General features: G+C 35.0%; 1 long non-coding RNA gene across 1 annotated transcript; it reads left to right on the top strand.

Annotated features, from left to right (window-relative positions):
- The first annotated feature begins 749 nt into the window (after window positions 1-749).
- Window positions 750-3,319, top strand: LOC107768539 (uncharacterized). The gene is made up of 3 exons (XR_001644163.2): window positions 750-842; window positions 2,048-2,155; window positions 2,931-3,319. It is a non-coding gene; the product is annotated as an uncharacterized LOC107768539 (long non-coding RNA).
- The last annotated feature ends 2,814 nt before the right edge of the window (window positions 3,320-6,133 follow it).

Raw genomic sequence — 6,133 nt, forward strand, 5'->3', positions numbered from 1 at the left:
AAAATTAAAACTTCAAGTGAACACTGGTATTTTGTTGGAGTTTTATATTACAGTTATTGGAGTATTGTAGCTTAGAAAATATTATGTTTTCGATTTTTGTTGGAAAGATTTTTGTCATCTGATGTGGTTTCATCCTTTTGGTTGTTTCTTTATATCATGAAAGCTTATAACAATCCGATTTTTGTGTCAATTTTGACACGAAAATGGCTCTATAGACCGCCATCTTCGTGAATTTAAAGGTTTCGAGAATTTTTTGGTAGATTCCTTTGGTAGTTTAATTAATCTTCTTCTGCTTATCTTCTTAATTTTTTGTCCAAATCTACAAAAAAATTCTTTACATAGCTTTAAACAAATTTCGTATTAGAAATTTAATTTGTATTTTTTGTTTCATAGGGAGAGAAAAATCAATTGGGAGATAAACTGGGTAAGGTATTTCAAGAACAAGCGCAAAAATTAGTAGCCAACGTAAATCTAAAGTTTGTAGATGGCTTTGTTTCTTCTTCTCTTTCTTATGCTTAGTACTAATTTTGGGTACCAAAATAGGTAAGCCACCAATTTGTGTATATTATCAAGTATATTTGTCTAATAGATGTTTTGTTTAATATATGAAACTAACAGATTCTTTTGGTGGCCTAATTAATCTTCTCTTGCTTGTCTTCTTAATTTTTTGCCCAGATCTACAAAAAATTTCTTCACACAGCTTTTGATAAATTTTGTATTAGAAATTTAATTTATGTTTTTTGTTTCATAGGGTGCTTTCACCGCTTGTGATGATATGTGAAGCTCTATTTCTTCTCAATTAACATCGTCGTCGCTTGTACGAGTAGTTAAATCAAGTTTAGGTAAACTCTCTCTACTTCTATCTCTCCCCTCTCTCTGTGTGTATATGTTTCTCTATATGTATCTAGAGCTCTCTCTGTGCGACCAGTTCTAGGTGAGTAGCCAGTCAGTCTATTATTGAAGAATGTGACGCCCAGCTGATGTTTCTCTGCACCTACCTTCATGTTTATTTACAACATTGTTATGGTGCTCATTCCGTTGGAACTTTCATGTCTAATTGGTTGTTCTGTTTTTTACAGGGACCAAGTAAATTTATCTTATTTTGTATGTCCTTAAAAATATATTTACCATATTTCCTTTCAAGGTAGTAGCATTGATTGAAATGTTTGGAAATCTGTAGTGGTACACATCTTTATTTTTCTTCTTCCACATAAAAGGAGAATATACTATGCTAATGTGTTTACTACTTTGCTTTGATTGAGTTTCTCTTAGCTGAATTCTAGTTTGTGTTTGCCAATAACTTGTTAGAGGAAAAAACCTGGTGGTCAAGGTTGATTGATTAATTATTTTAAAGTATCTTGCAATTAAGTATGTGTGATTTTTTTACTTTAAAAAAAGAGGGTTGGGTGGTGTTTGTTTAAGTACTACTACTTATTAAAAAATATTAGTATTTTAAACTTGAACAAGATGTAGTAATTTATTTGACCTCCGGAGAAAGACGATATTCCTTATTGAATACCAGAGAATATAGGGGTTTCACTTGTAAATATATGTGAAAAATTAAGAAGAAGTTGTAGATCTATCACTCTGCACATACTACCTTATCACTAGTTATCTTTCTGCTTATTCTAATAACCGATTGCTATTATATATTCTGTACTACTACATGTTTCCTTTGTGCTTCTTTCTCATGTTCCTTAGGTAGAATTTTATTAAGCTTTATTCTGTTGTTGCTAATACAATAGTCATCCCCATGTTCCAAAAATCTTCAATGTCGTTTCCAAAGAAAATCACTCTTCGAAGGGGAAGAATGAATTGTTAATCTAACTTGACTGTCATTTTAGAATATAGACTATAACTGCTGCCAATGTTATTTAGATGTAAAGGAAGAAAACTAATTACTACTACTGCTGAGTGTTGCCACTGTTACTTATTTTAAAGTTTAAATTGTTGTTTCTCCATCATTTATTAGCTATAAAAAAATTCTAAATTTTGTTACTGCATAGAAACATCTCTAAACAAGAAAAATACATTATTTTTTGTATAGGCTGTTGAGAAGGGTCGAGACCCAACACCAAGTGAAATACATTTGTACGTCCATACACATGGGCATGATGGAAAATCTTTTCTTGATGAGAAAGCTCGAATCGTGAAAGTAAGTCCAATATTTTATAATCTTATTTACTACAATGTAAAAAGAGATAGTGAAGCTGCTCTCTATCAACATGTTTGCTTTGTGGCATTTAATAAAAATTTCAATATTTTTTTATCTAATCTGGTAACTACTATCCAATTTGAAATGGGACTTCTTCCTTGAGGTGGATTCCAAAATTAGTGTTTTGTAAGTGGCTTTTGCATTTTTGCTGTTTTTAAAGCTAATGAGTTTGGTACATCCAAAACCAAATTGCATCTAATACTACCAACAATAACGTATCTTTGGTTATGTGAATGAACTTTAGAATAGAGTGGTTTGGAGTTTTGAGATATTTTATCTAAGAAAAACAAAGGGTTGATCCATTAGCTAAATCTTTTGGCTCCCTCCAAATTAATTTTAACGACTTGTTTCTGATAATTATTGGAGTGACAAAAACCAAATCAATAAAGTATTATTTTTCTTCTTTGTTATGCAATGGTAGAAGAAGATCTCAATACCGAGGATAGGACTGTGGATAATCAGAATAAGCCTGCAAATAGGAAGAAAACAGGAACTTGGAAGGTTCTAGCTTAATTTTCCAATATTAGGATGTTGTAGATAAAGATTAGATTATGATTATAGTATCATATAATATTTTGTTGGGACTTTTATCCTCCCATAATTTTGTCCTTGCATATAGCAGCAAATATGAAAAGTTGCATCCTCTCCATTGGTTAATTAAATGCTCAACATTTTTGACTGTTTTAATTTTACTACTTATTACACTTTTTTACAGGAAAGATATCAGGAAATATTATGGGAACAAACACAAACTCGATCTGATATTGACCAATGTAAAGCATATTATGAAGCCGCGAGAGGGGAAAAGAAGAGAAGATTATATGGTCTTGGATCTCAAGCAAAATGCTATTATGAGCCGAATCTTCGTGGTTCTTCTGGATCAGATGCTTCATCATCAATACCACCTTCGAGTACTCAATCAACATCAATAGGGAATCTGGATGAGTTAATGATGCGTTTGATTCCTGCACTAACAGAGCGATGCGTTTGATTCCTGCACTAACAGAGCGCATAGTTATTGTTGGTTTTAGAGATGATTCAAACTTAATTGTAATAGCTATATGCATTTTGATATCATTTTGGACCTTGAAGTATGTTAATTTATATGATCTTTACCTATTATTAAGGATATCTAATAATTTACATTCAAAATGCATGAGCAGAGAAAATTTAAAATAATAAATAAAAAAGATCTAAAAGGGAAAGATATTGCGATAGATTGCGACGGATATTTTTCTTAACAAAAATAAATATATAAAATAATATAGCGACAGATTGCAACCGACGATTTTTGTCTCCAAAAGCAAAGATGAAATGACTCTAAAAATATTTGGCGATGGATTAGCGACCGACTTTCCGTCGCAAAAGTATACCAACGACGAAATGCTTTATGAATTTAGCGACACAATTTGCTAATATGGCGACGAAATTTCTGTCGCTAAATGTAGCAATGGATAGTATTTGTCGCTAAAACGTCGCTATTTGGTGACGGATTCAATTTTTCAGTCGCTAAGAGCTTAGCAACGAGCAAATCAGCAACATAGGAAAAGCAGTCGCTAATCCGGCTTGACGACGAAAAAAAGCTCTTTAGCGACAGATATTGTCCATCGTTAAATGCTGTTTTTTTTTGTAGTGCTAGAATCGGGGCTAGGCTGGAATTGGGTAAGATCGTAGATGTGAGGTGGTTGCCGCATCTGCGAGCCCGTAGATATGGAAGTTAGACCGTAGAAGCGGAATTTGGACGAAAGCTGGGAATTCGCAGATGTAAAGGGTAGATCGCAGAACCGGTCCCACAGGTGCCTGGGACTTAAGTGGTTTTCGCATAAGCAAAATTTTGACCATGAAAGAGGCGTCACAAGTGTGACGGATTGAGCCGCAGGTGTGAGAATTGATGGGCAGAGCATATAAATTAGGGTTTGGTTTTTTATTTCATTTTTGATTTGTGGAGCTCGACTAAGGGCAATTTTTGGGAGACGTTTTGCTGCAATTGAAGAGGTAAGTGAAGTTTAATCACTTTTGATGTTAGATATTGATTACCCTTTGATTATTACACCTAGTTTATGAGAATCGGAAGTGAAATTTGGGGATTTTACACTATGTTGTTGGAGAGTGAGATTCGGTAATTTGGGGGTCGATTTGTTGATAAAATTGGACGAAAATAGTATGGTTGGATTTGTAATTGAATGGGTATTCGAAATTTATAAATTATGTCGGGTTCCGGGGTGTGGTCCTAGGATTGACTTTTTGGGTTGACTTTGCAGATTTGGTTCAAGACTTTAGCTTTATCATTTGGGATTGTTTTCTATGGCTATTATTGATGGTATTAAGTTGTTTTGACTAGATTCGAGTCGATCGAAGACTGATTCACGAGGCAAGGACTTTTTGGAGTATTGATTTGCGCATTATGAGTCAAGTAACATTTCTAAACTTGGATTTGAGGGTAATTATCCCTGGGAACTATGTTATTTGTGATGTTTTGGGGTGACGCACATGCTAGGTGACAGGAGTGTGGGTGTGCACCGGGTAATCATGATCCGAGTTGACTTTTAGAAGATTTCCATACTTGTTTTGTTGTCATATATTGTTATATCCTTCTTCTCCTTACTTATTTTTTTTAAAGTCACAACAGATCTACTATTATATTGAAAACAATAGATTAAAAATGGATCTTTTGATTAGCTTTCAATGTTTGCAAGAGCTTCCAACAAATATAGAAAAAAGAGCCTCTGACAAAGCTGAGAGCGCACGGTCCAGCCAACTGAAAGCCACGCCGAACCTCGATGTCAAATCGAATCTGGCTCAAACCCAATTACACGCTACCTTGGGGAAGAATTACGATGGTTTTAATGGTGCTTATTACTGTATTTTCCAGCTGGGTTCGGCTGTAAGATATTGCTATTTTGGAGCTAGTTTAAAGGTGTTTTGGAGGTGAATTTCATGGATGGTTTGGGGAGGAGAGTTGCTGCATTTTCTCAGCAACTTTGGAGATGAATATTGGTTGTTATGGAGGTGAGTTTTAGGGCAGATTTTGGGGTATTTTAGATCTGGTTTTCAGCTATTTTTGGGATATTTTAGAGGTGTTTTAGGCTGAAATTTGGGGATGGTTTTTGGTGTTGAAAAGATGTGAGTTTATGGTGTTTCATTTTTTCTGAGAAAGAAGAAGAAGACCAGCCGCAGAGACGTTGCTCTTGGCCAAAAAGAGTTTATGGTGTTTCGTCCTCTCTCTATCTCTCTTTTTGTCCGTTTTTAGCCTATGTTTTTCTCTCATTATTCCTGTATCTATGTATGTGTGAGAGGTGAGTGAAGAGAGTGTGGAGGTGAGAGTGAGGAGAGTCTTTTCATGGAGGAAGGTTGTACATTCTCTGTTGTTTGAGCCAGAGGTCCAAGAAAATCCTCAAGGGGAGGAAATGGCGCTGGGCTCCTCCCTACTTATTTGATTATCTAAGCTATGATTTATGTTAGAAATCATGTTTAGGCTACGTGATTATTTAGTTGAGTTCTAATGATACTATCTTTATTGTTTTGGGCTATCCGACTTAACTGTAATTATACACTCAGCCATGATTTTTCATTTACATATCATATTCAATCTATGTTCATCATTCATTGTTGCATTGCATGTTGTTGCTGTTTTCCATATGTGGTACTGTTGGCTGAGTGATATGAGATTGAGAGCCCTTGAGACTTGAGAGGTTGATGTTTGAGGTAGGCCTTAGAGCCACGTGCAACAGGCCATATTGGCTTTGTTGTTATGTGGATCGGGGTGCACGCCACAACATGTCATATTGGATTTTGATTAGCGCTTGGGCAAGATCCACACCTCCGAAGTCTAACATACCAGTAGTGAGTGTAGGCTCAATGATATATTTATATATATTTTTGTGAGGGGCATTAATGTCAAGCATTGGTACAGTGCTG

This window comes from Nicotiana tabacum, chromosome 18 (assembly GCF_000715075.1).
Source record: "Nicotiana tabacum cultivar K326 chromosome 18, ASM71507v2, whole genome shotgun sequence".
In the NCBI taxonomy this organism is placed as follows: domain Eukaryota; kingdom Viridiplantae; phylum Streptophyta; class Magnoliopsida; order Solanales; family Solanaceae; genus Nicotiana; species Nicotiana tabacum.